The following is a 13,147-nucleotide window of genomic DNA, read 5'->3' as shown; positions in this document are numbered from 1 at the left end:
AACATTTGCACAGAAATTTCCGTCGCTGTGCATTAATATTCAGGAACAATTTTTGGCTTCTTGAAATGGGAAGATTTTGTAAATGAGGAGAGAAAATAACAATTTCTACTGTGCGGAAAATCACCCGGTGATGGCGATGGCTTATTAACGAAATATAAAAAATCTGAAAGAACCAATCTGGATGGCGGCAGATAATCTGACCAATTTATAGCGGGAACAATCGTACCCAACAGATAATTCCTGGACAGAGTGGATGGAAATAACAAAACTGAAGACATGGGAGGACGGGGGGATACGGGGAGCAGATGGAGGACGGATAGAGGGGGGTAGTCATGGGAGAAAAGGCCGGACACAGACAGCATAGCGGAGGATGGGCACAATAAAGGGGATTGGAATATTCCATAGAACTGGGAGGACAATGGGATTATAATGTACCGGACACAAATCATTGCACTAATATAATGGGACATGTAGGATAACTAATGGGAGTGCTAAGTGCTTTTAGATGATACAGTTATGATGGGGCGCTGCATGACTGACACAGTTATGGGGTCACTGTGTGGCTGTCACTGTTATGGGGTCACTGTGTGGCTGGCACTGTTAGGGGGTACTATGAGGCTGTCACTGTTATGGGGTCACTGTGTGGCTGTCACTGTTATGGGGTCACTGTGGCTGTCACTGTTATGGGGTCACTGTGTGGCTGTCACTGTTATGGGGTCACTGTGGCTGTCACTGTTATGGGGTCGCTGTGTGGCTGTCACTGTTATGGGGTCACTGTGGCTGTCACTGTTATGGGGTCGCTGTGTGGCTGGCACTGTTAGGGGGTACTATGAGGCTGTCACTGTTATGGGGTCACTGTGTGGCTGGCACTATTATGGGGTACTATGAGGCTGTCATTGTTATGGGGTCACTGTGTGGCTGGCACTGTTAGGGGGTACTATGAAGCTGGCATTGCTATGGGGTACTATGAAGCTGGCATTGCTATGGGGTCACTGTGTGGCTGGCTCTGTTATGGGGTCACTGTGTGGCTGGCTCTGTTATGGGGTCACTGTGGCTGGTACTGTTATGGGGTCACTGGCTGGCACTGTTAGGGGGTACTATGAAGCTGGCATTGTTATGGGGTACTATGAGGCTGGCAATGTTATGGAGTCACTGTGTGGCTGGCTCTGTTTTGGGGTACTATGAGGCTGTCACTGTTATTGGACCACTGTGTGTCTGGCACTGTTATGGGGTACTATGAGACTGACACTGTTATGGAGCACTGTAACTGGAAGTGCTATGGGGCACTATTCAGCTGACACTTATGGGGTCACTGTGTGTCTGGCACTGCTATGGGGTACTATGAGGCAGTCACTGTTATGGGGTCACTGTGTGTCTGGCACTGCTATGGGGCACTATGTGACTTACACCATTATTGGACACTGTAGCCGGCACTGTTATGGGGTACAATTATGCAAATGAAGTCTGACTTCCTGCCGTCAGAGCCAATCCCTCTACACTTCCTGTGCAGGTACAGGAAGTGTTGTCATCAGGACAGAGAGAAGTTTTTCAAATCTTTTAATAACCACAAAAATCGTTTTTCCGATGTGTTTTAGGAGTTCCCCTTTAAAGGACAGAATTGGGAAGATGACATAAGCCCGAGCTCACATTAAACCGTTATCAGGTTGGACAATCCATAATGAGGCGTATATTTATCACCGCCATATATTACACTCTCCATTCATCATGGTATATATCTGCATACGGCGCGTCATCTAGTGAGCGGCCGGGAATACATCAGCATTATGGTTATGGGGAGTGACGCCGCCGGCTGCAGCAGATCGGGCACGGTGCCTCGGTGACATCATCGGTGGCCCAGGCTTGTCATGTCATGACACCATTAGACAGCTAGAGGGCACTTCAGATGGGGGGCCACAATCTGACTCTGACTACGACTACAACTTCTCCATAGATGGCCGACACCCGAGGTCACGCCGAAGCGGGAAACTTCCTCTAATTCATTAGAAAGACCATAAAAGTAAATATATAACAAACAATGAATCCAGCTGATTATACGATATCGATAAATGAATAATTTAATTAAAAGTAATGAACGTCCACGTTGTATTTCAGAAGGTCGACTTGACTTTAAGCGGCCCCCCCCCCCCACCTCATTTCTATTGTACACGGGGGCAGCGGCTCAGGACAGAGTCTGCTCAGAGTGAAAATACCGTCTTTGTGCTGCAGAAGCCGCCGCCGGTCTGAGTGGGAAGTGGCAGCAGAGAACGGTCACAGTGTTCAATGGTGAGAAGATCTGTGGCATCACAATGGAGACAAAGACGAGAGCGAGACCGGGGAGGAGAGAAACCTGCAAAATCTGCTCCATTACCTGAGACCCGCACATTGCAGCAAACAATTATAGCAGTCTAGTGTGAACGACGCACAATGTAATTACTCCGCATGCCTCTATGTAATCACCACCGCCCTCTCACCAGACACACACTCCACTCATCTCACCGCCATACCGGCTCTGCTGCATCATACAGATAACACAGGAGCATAGGGAAGAATGGACAAAGAAATACAGTCTTAAAGGGGCCAACGCAAAAACTAGAGATATCAATAATGGAATAAAATTACCAGACTTTATTGTATTACTGTCCCTGTGTACAGGAATATAACTACTATAATAATACTCCTATGTACACGAATATAACTACTATAATACTACTCCTATGTACAAGAATATAACTACTATAATACTGCCCCCTATGTACAAGAATATAACTACTATAATAATACTCCTATGTACACGAATATAACTACTATAATACTACTCCTATGTACAAGAATATAACTACTATAATACTGCCCCCTATGTACAAGAATATAACTACTGTAATACTGCCCCCTATGTACAAGAATATAACTACTATAATACTACTCCTATGTACAAGAATATAATACTATAATACTACTCCTATGTACAAGAATATAACTACTATAATACTGCCCCCTATGTACAAGAATATAACTACTATAATACTACCTCCTATGTACAAGAATATAACTACTATAATACTACTCATATGTACAAGAATATAACTACTATAATACTACTCCTATGTACAAGAATATAACTACTATAATACTGCCCCCTATGTACAAGAATATAACTACTATAATACTACTCCTATGTACAAGAATATAACTACTATAATACTGCCCCCTATGTACAAGAATATAACTACTATAATACTACTCCTATGTACAAAAATATAACTACTATAATACTGCCTCCTATGTACACGAATATAACTACTATAATACTGCTCCTATGTACAAGAATATAACTACTATAATACTGCTCCTATGTACAAGAATATAACTACTATAATACTCCTCCTATGTACAAGAATATAACTACTATAATACTACTCCTATGTACAAGAATATAACTACTATAATACTACCTCCTATGTACAAGAATATAACTACTATAATACTCCTCCTATGTACAAGAACATAACTACTATAATACTGCTCCTATGTACAAGAATATAACTACTATAATACTGCTCCTATGTACAGGAATATAACTACTATAATACTACCTCCTATGTACAGGAATATAACTACTATAATACTACCTCCTATGTACAAGAATATAACTACTATAATACTACTCCTATGTACAAGAATATAACTACTATAATACTGCCCCTAATGTACAAGAATATAACTACTATAATGCTACCTCCTATGTAAAAGAATATAACTACTATAATGCTACCTCCTATGTACAAGAATATAACTACTATAATACTGCTCCTATGTACAAGAATATAACTACTATAATACTACCTCCTATGTACAAGAATATAACTACTATAATACTACCTCCTATGTACAAGAATATAACTACTATAATACTGCCCCCTATGTACAAGAATATAACTACTATAATACTACCTCCTATGTACAAGAATATAACTACTATAATACTACCTCCTATGTACAAGAATATAACTACTATAATACTGCCCCTATGTACAAGAATATAACTACTATAATACTGCCCCTATGTACAAGAATATAACTACTATAATACTGCCCCTTATATACAGGAATATAACTACTATAATAATAGATATAACTAGTATAATATTATATAGATGTGACAGGGTTTTCTCTTTATATTCGGCAGGTCTTCAGTTTGGTTAGTAATGCTCCGCACTGTGCGGTGATATAATGGTTACTATATGGGCGCATTAATAATATTAGTATATATAGTATATAGTATATCAGTATCAGTATATATGTTCCTCCTCTATGCAGCACTTCTTCTCCGTCCTCTGGGGTATATATGGTGTTAGATGTGACAGACATGTGTCACACCTCCTCGTCTTTCGGCTTCTCCTCTCGCTACTAATTTAACCTTCAACCTTGGCACGACGTTCCCCGCCATGACTGACTACAACAAGGAGAACACACAATGACGGTGAAGTCCTAAGACTTTGTATAAAAGCTCCTTATCCCAGCACCACCTAACGCTGTCACTCTACAGATGGAGCAGAGCTGAGTGTGTCATTACACATAACTCCTGGTGGTATAACGGTACATTATTAGTAATACATATAGTATCAAGATCTCTGCTTGCTGTGTGTGGATAGAAACCTCTCTACTCATAAGACATGGGCGACCTTCACACAGCTGCCTTTTGTTACAGTGTATCAGTGTATAGTGACTGTAACTTCATGGATTTGATTTGTCAACATTCCTATTGGACGATGCTTTTGATCCTTACAATTCCCCAATTTACAATGTTAATATATGTAATACCTAATTTCCCCTGCGGGGGTGCTGCAGAGAAATCAAATACTTGCCACCAATTTGCCCCACAGATTGAGGGGGACACTGAGATCGGTTTATAGTCATAAACATCCTTACTGGATGATCCTTTTACTCCATAATATTCCCAATTATGTCCCACAATGACACCTTATAATTAGAATGGATGTAACACCTCATCTCTCCTGTGGGGGTGCTACAGGGAAGTAAAATACTTGCAATCAGGTTTCCCCACAAACTGGACAATCACTTTTTTTTATCTTGCTTGTCACAATGATAACTTGTAATATTAATAGTTGTAATACCTCATTTTTCCTGCGGGAGTACTGTAGGCAAATCGAACACTTGCCATCAGGTTGCTACACATATTGGGACACACACCAAGATCAGCTTAGATACATCAACTTTCCTACTGGCCGATCACTTTAACCTTTTAGATTCCCAACCACGTGCCACAATGATAAGTTATAATGTTAATGCTTGTAATACCTTATTCTCCCTGCGGGAGTGCTGCAGGGAAATCGACAACTTGCAATCAGAATGTCCCACAGATTGGGCGACACACTGTAAGCAGTCATCATTAGTAAACATTCCAATTGGACAATCCTCTTAACCCTTACAAGTCCCATCTGCCTACCTCAATGATACCTGATAGTGTTAATGGGTGTAATACCTTATTTTCCCTGTGGGGGTGCTGCAGGGAAATCAAACACTTGCCATGATATTGCCCCACAGATTGAGGGATAAACCGTGACCAATATACCTTACTATTGGACAATTCTTTTAACCCTTAATATTCCCAACCAGATGCCACAATGATACCTTGTAGTGTTAAAGGATGTAACACCTCATTTTCCCTGCAGGGGTGCTGCAGGGAAATCAAAAACTTGCGACCAAGTTGCCCCACAGATTTGGGGACACTCTGTGATCAGTTTATATTTGTTAATGATCCTTTTAACCCTTAAGCTTCCCACAATGATGCCTAGTGGATGTAATACCTCTTTTCCCCTGCGGGAGTGCTGCAGGGAAATTGATATCTGCTCGCCTCACCGACTGAGGGACATACCGTGAACGGTTTAAATATGTCAATGGCAATAGGAAGATGTGAATGGAAAATGTCAATGTCAATGGGATTATATCCAGGAGGAGTTCCTATTGGACGATCCTTTTAACCCTTAGGATTCCCAACTGTAGCCTGTGTAATAACATACGAGTCAAAATTAGTCACCGACTAAGGTAACCACGCAATGCGCTATACAATACCAGAAACTAACTATTAACACCGTGCCGGGTACATCAACGTGGCGTCCAGATGTAGCAGAGCTGGTGATTTAACTCTTTGAGATCCTTGAAGGAGAACATATCACAATATGGCCATATCATGGGACCTCCGACAAACCCAGCTCTGCTACACCTGAGATTGAAAACAAGCAAAACAGCATAAACCTTCATAATATTTATCAAGTGACCTTATAATATCCACAAGGACATGTTGTCCATAACTGGATGGACCTCCATTCATCCCCGTATAGAAGATACAGACCATCGATGGAAGGTCCAGATACTCCGGTGATCTCCTGTGCGGTAGTTCAAGTGACTACACTGATGTAGGACGTAGCAGAGCTGACTTTGTCATTTAACTATTTGAGACGGCACTGTTTTCCCTCGATAGTATGCGGTGGCAGGTGTCACTGGGCAAATGGAGACTCCATGACACATATAGAGACATGGGTGTAAGCCAAAAACCGGTGTCACCAACCCAAGAACATCTTATGAATGAACCAACCACCCTTCTGTAAACCAGTAAGTAAAACCTTCATCATACCTTATGTAGCAGAGCTGATAGGGCTTCCGACTAAGACCACCCCATTCCAAACGTTAAGGAGATGGGTCTTCCTGGAGAACGTTCTCCATGCTGACACAGTTAATCTCAAGGGGGTGGATGTTCTTGTCCTTGGATGAAGTTCTTCAAGCTCCGGAAGGAGAAGAAATAAAGGAATACCAGTGGTAAAACCAGCAGTGTAGCTGTCCCTTGGGTAGGAACTTGACTTCGGTGGTCTTCAGGAGCTTCAATCAAGTCTTAGAAGACCCCCAAAGAAAATGTAGACGTGTAAGGGGTTAATGGATGAAGATCAATGGAACGTGTTAATGATAAGGTTGAAAATCTTCAAGATCCTTCGTAGGAGGCTTCTGGTGACCCTGTTGACTCTTCACAACCTGAACTTGGAGGTCCTGATGACCACCCAGATGTGAGGGCACTGGAAATTGTCCAGTCTTGAGGTTTTGTAGACAAGGGGGTTCAGGGTCAATTTAAGGATGGAGTAAATAAGGGGTCTGCAACAGTAGGTGTTGGGTCTGAAGATAGAGTGAGGTTAGAGGAAGGGTCAATAGCTGAGTGTTCTGTAGAGAAGATGTCTCTAGGTAAGAGGGTCGTGTAGGTCTGTCTATTTCTAGGGCATCAATGAACGGTCTGTGGTGGAGTGGTCTATAGATCACAGGTCAGTAGATGAGAGGTCTACAGAGGGGACATCTATAGAGGAACGTCCTGATAATTAAGGGTGTAGAGATGATTGATCTGCAAGGTCTTATCTCGAGTTGAGGGTTTTCCAGTTAGAGATGAGAAGATCAGTGCTCCATAGAAGAGGAACCTGTCGTATAGTGAGGTCTAGAGTTTAGGGGTCCTAAATGAAAGTGCTAGAGGTGAGTGGTCTGCGGTATGGGGTCTTTAGGTGAGGGGTCTCCAAGTGTGGTGGAAATGAGGGTCTATAGGTAAGCTATCAGTAGATGAGGGTCTTTGGTGATCGGAAACTAGAGTTCTATAGATGAGGTGATCTTGAGATGAGGGGTGTGTAGAGGTAAGGGGTCTCTACGTCACTGGGAAGACTGTAGAAGACTTGTCAGAAGATGAGGGTCTGTAGACTTGTCAGAAGATGAGGGACTGTAGAAGACTTGTCAGAGGAGATGAGGGTCTGTAGAAGACTTGTCAGGAGATGAAGGTCTGTAGAAGACTTGTCAGGAGATGAAGGTCTGTAGAAGACTTGTCAGAAGATGGGGGTCTGTAGAAGTCTTGTCAGAAGATGAGGGTCTGTAGAAGACTTGTCAGGAGATGAAGGTCTGTATAAGACTTGTCAGAAGATGAGGGTCTGTAGATGACTTGTCAGGAGATGGGGGTCTGTAGAAGACTTGTCAGAAGATGAGGGTCTGTAGAAGACTTGTCAGAAGATGGGGGTCTGTAGAAGACTTGTCAGGAGATAAGGGTCTGTAGAAGACTTGTCAGAAGATGGGGGTCTGTAGAAGACTTGTCAGGAGATAAGGGTCTGTAGAAGACTTGTCAGGAGATAAGGGTCTGTAGAAGACTTGTCAGAGGAGATGAGGGTCTGTAGAAGACTTGTCAGGAGATGAGGGTCTGTAGAAGACTTGTCAGAGAAGATGGGGGTCTGTAGAAGACTTGTCAGGAGATAAGGGTCTGTAGAAGACTTGTCAGAGGAGATGAGGGTCTGTAGAAGACTTGTCAGAAGATGGGGGTCTGTAGAAGACTTGTCAGGAGATGAGGTTTGGTAGTTGGTCCTTTAGGTGAGAGGTCTACCGTTGTAGATGATGGTTTGTAGTGGTTAATGATGGTCTGCACTTATAGATAGTGGTCTATAGTGGAAGATAAGGGTGTAGTTTTAGATGGGTCTATATGGTCTGGAGTTGGTTCTTCAGATGTATAGATGGCTATGATGGACCATAGTGGCAGATCAGGGTCTACAGGTATAGCTAGGGGTCTATGGTGATAGGTGAGGGTTAGTGGATGTAGGTCTATAGGTGTAGATGATGATATATAGTTGTAGATGGTACAGCAGATGAGGTCTCTTTAGTTATGGATAGGTGTTGATATGATGGGACCCTATAGGTATCGGTAGGAGTCCTGTAGAAGGTCTATAGGTGTAGTTAAGGGTCAGTAGATTGAATTTTGAAGATGGGGGTCTATAGGTGTAAATAGAGGTCCTGTGGATGGAGGAATGTAGGAGTAGATGGTGTTCAGTAGATGGGGTGTCCTGTAGAAGTAAATCTATAGGTGTAGATATGGTTTAGTAGTTGCAGATCCTGTAGAAGGTCTAGAGGTGTATAGAGCTCTATAGTCGGAGGTCCTGTAGATGAGGATCTATAGGCAGTGATGGTAGTCTACAGGTGTGGATGGAAGTCCTGAAGATGAGTAAGTATCGGTGTAGAAAGGGGTCCTGTAAGTGTGGGTATGGGTCCTGCAGATGAGGGTCTATAGGTATGGAGTGGGGTACCATAGATGTAAATGGGGATCCTGTAGCTGGAGAGTGTGTAGGCTAAAGTCTATAGGTGCGGATGGGGGTTAAAAGATGGGGGTTCTGTTGTAAATTAGGTTCTCTGTAGATGGGGGTCCATAGTTGTAGATGGCAAGTAGATGAGATGTATATGGGGGGACTTCTCTAGATGTATATAGGGACACTCCTCTGGCTGTAGCTGTATATGGGGCACTCTTCTGGATGTATATAGGGGTACTCCTCTGGCTGTAGATGTATATAGGAGCACTCCTCTGGATGCATATGGGGCACTACTCTGGCTGTATATAGGGGCACCCCTCTTGTAGTATATGGAGCTCTCCTCAGGCTGTATATAGGGGCTCTTCTCTGGCTGTAGCTGTATATAGGGGCTCTCCTCTGATTGTATATAGGGGCTCTTCTCTGGCTGTAGCTGTATATAAGAGCTCTCCTCTGGCTGTATATAGGAGCTCTCCTCTTGATGTAGGTGTATATGGAGCTCTCCTCTGGCTGTATATAGGGGCTCTCCTGTCGCTGTAGCTGTATACAGGGTCTCTCCTCAGGCTGTATACAGGGTCTCTCCTCAGGGTGTATACAGGGTCTCTCCTCTGGCTGTATATAGGGGCTCTCCTGTCGCTGTAGCTGTATACAGGGTCTCTCCTCAGGCTGTATACAGGGTCTCTCCTCTTGCAGTATACAGGGTCTCTCCTCTGGCTGTATACAGGGTCTCTCCTGTCGCTGTAGCTGTATACAGGGTCTCTCCTCTGGCTGTATACAGGGTCTCTCCTCTGGCTGTATATAGGGGCTCTCCTGTCGCTGTAGCTGTATACAGGGTCTCTCCTCAGGCTGTATATAGGGTCTCTCCTCTTGCAGTATACAGGGTCTCTCCTCTGGCTGTATACAGGGTCTCTCCTGTCGCTGTAGCTGTATACAGGGTCTCTCCTCTGGCTGTATACAGGGTCTCTCCTGTAGCTGTATACAGGGTCTCTCCTCTTGCAGTATACAGGGTCTCTCCCCTTACTGTCGCTGTATACAGGGTCTCTCCTCAGGCTGTATATAGCAGACACTCCAGGGGATGTTCCTCAGGTCTCCAGGCCGGGCTGTGGGCTCTCTCTCCCGGCCTTCTCCTCACACTCCGCCTCGGAGCTCTCGTGCCTGCAGCCCGGGCTCCCCCTCCACATCCGGTGCAGCCGCCGTCCCCCGGCTCCAGCCTCACATACTTGGCCCGCAGATGTCGCAGGTCGCTCCCAGTTTCAGCACCACGGAAAGCCGGGCAGGAAATGCACAGAGTCCGGGAGCCGCAGGTGAAGAATCAGCGGCTGGAGCAGCACAAGAAGCCGGGGACAGGAGCTCAGAGCCCGGGACAAGGAGCAGACAGGACGCGGGGGCATGAGAGCTACAGATCCGGGAAGTGATGGGCTCCTGCCGGTCACAGGGAAGTGAAACACCGGGAAATCCGAGGTGTCCTCCGGTCCTGAGCTCAGCCAGCTCTGCCCGCTCCTCGCCGCATCCCCCGACTCCGAGCAGCTGCATCTCCCCCCTCCCGGCCGGCTGCTCCTCTCTCCAGCCCTCCCCCTGCCGGCCTGTCCCTCCTCCCTCTATATCTGCCTATCATCCCGGTATATTCTCTCATCCCCCTCCCTGTATATCTGCCTGTCATCCCTGTATATCCTCCTACCCCTCCTCCCGGTATATATCCTCCTATCCTCCTCTGTATATCTTCCAATCCCACCGCTCCTATATGACTTTCTATCCTTCCCTTGCTCCATGAATATTGTCCTATACATTGTCACCTGTATGTTGTCCTTTCCCACCTCACCAATATATCCTCCTATTCCTAAATGCTATACTACTGTCCAAGAATATACTATAATAATGTCCCCTAAGTACAAGAATATAACTACTATAATACTACTCCTATGTACAAGAATATAACTACTATAATACTACTCCTATGTACAAGAATATAACTACTATAATACTGCTCCCATGTACAAGAATATAACTACTATAATACTGCTCCTATGTACAAGAATATAACTACTATAATACTTCCCTCTATATACAAGAATATAACTACTATAATACTGCTCCCATGTACAAGAATATAACTACTATAATACTGCCCCCTATGTACAAGAATATAACTACTATAATACTACTCCTATGTACAAGAATATAACTACTATAATACTGCTCCTATGTACAAGACTATAACTACTATAATACTACCTCCTATGTACAAGAATATAACTACTATAATACTGCTCCTATGTACAAGAATATAACTACTATAATACTGCTCCTATGTACAAGAATATAACTACTATAATACTGCTCCTATGTACAAGAATATAACTACTATAATACTACTCCTATGTACAAGAATATAACTACTATAATACTACCTCCTATGTACAAGAATATAACTACTATAATACTACTCCTATGTACAAGAATATAACTACTATAATACTGCCCCCTATGTACAAGAATATAACTACTATAATACTACCCCCTATGTACAAGAATATAACTACTATAATACTACTCCTATGTACAAGAATATAACTACTATAATACTGCTCCTATGTACAAGAATATAACTACTATAATACTGCTCCTATGTACAAGAATATAACTACTATAATACTGCTACTATGTACAAGAATATAACTACTATAATACTACCTCCTATGTACAAGAATATAACTACTATAATACTACTCCTATGTACAAGAATATAACTACTATAATACTGCCCCCTATGTACAAGAATATAACTACTATAATACTGATCCTATGTACAAGAATATAACTACTATAATACTGCTCCTATGTACAAGAATATAACTACTATAATACTACCTCCTATGTACAAGAATATAACTACTATAATACTACTCCTATGTACAAGAATATAACTACTATAATACTACCTCCTATGTACAAGACTATAACTACTATAATACTGCCCCCTATGTACAAGAATATAACTACTATAATACTGCTCCTATGTACAAGAATATAACTACTATAATACTGCTCCTATGTACAAGAATATAACTACTATAATACTACTCCTATGTACAAGAATATAACTACTATAATACTACTCCTATGTACAAGAATATAACTACTATAATACTGCCCCCTATGTACAAGAATATAACTACTATAATACTGCTCCTATGTACAAGAATATAACTACTATAATACTACTCCAATGTACAAGAATATAACTACTATAATACTGCTCCTATGTACAAGAATATAACTACTATAATACTGCCCCTATGTACAAGAATATAACTACTATAATACTACTCCTATGTACAAGAATATAACTACCATAATACTACTCCTATGTACAAGAATATAACTACTATAATACTGCTCCTATGTACAAGAATATAACTACTATAATACTGCTCCTATGTACAAGAATATAACTACTATAATACTGCTCCTATGTACAAGAATATAACTACTATAATACTACTCCTATGTACTAGAATATAACTACTATAATACTGCTCCTATGTACAAGAATATAACTACTATAATACTACTCCTATGTACAAGAATATAACTACTATAATACTACTCCTATGTACAAGAATATAACTACTATAATACTACTCCTATGTACAAGAATATAACTGCTATAATACTGCTCCTATGTACAAGAATATAACTACTATAATACTGCTCCTATGTACAAGAATATAACTACTATAATACTACTCCTATGTACAGGAATATAACTACTATAATACTGCTCCTATATTCAAGAATATAACTATTATAATACTGCTCCTATATTCAAGAATATAACTACTATAATACTACTCCTATGTACAAGAATATAACTACTATAATACTACTCCTATGTACAAGAATATAACTACTATAATACTGCTCCTATATACAAGAATATAACTACTATAATACTGCTCCTATGTACAAGAATATAACTACTATAATACTGCTCCTATGTACAAGAATATAACTACTATAATACTGCTCCCTATGTACAA

The 13,147-nt window shown here is 41.8% G+C and overlaps 1 protein-coding gene across 2 annotated transcripts in view; it reads right to left on the bottom strand.

The window, feature by feature from the left end:
- Positions 1-10,615, bottom strand: part of LARGE1 (LARGE xylosyl- and glucuronyltransferase 1) — a 273,247-nt gene extending 262,632 nt beyond the window's left edge. The window contains exons 1-2 of one of the 2 annotated variants that reach the window (XM_075275348.1): positions 7,840-10,615; positions 6,656-7,696 (exon numbers count right to left, since the gene is read on the bottom strand). The gene's annotated coding sequence lies outside the window, so the exon portion shown is untranslated. The remainder of the gene's footprint in view (positions 1-6,655; positions 7,697-7,839) is intronic. The other variant, XM_075275349.1, reaches the window with a different exon arrangement.
- Positions 10,616-13,147: the final 2,532 nt, after the last annotated feature.

This window comes from Leptodactylus fuscus, chromosome 5 (assembly GCF_031893055.1).
Source record: "Leptodactylus fuscus isolate aLepFus1 chromosome 5, aLepFus1.hap2, whole genome shotgun sequence".
Lineage (NCBI taxonomy): Eukaryota > Metazoa > Chordata > Amphibia > Anura > Leptodactylidae > Leptodactylus > Leptodactylus fuscus.
This window is presented reverse-complemented; position numbering and strand designations above follow the sequence as displayed.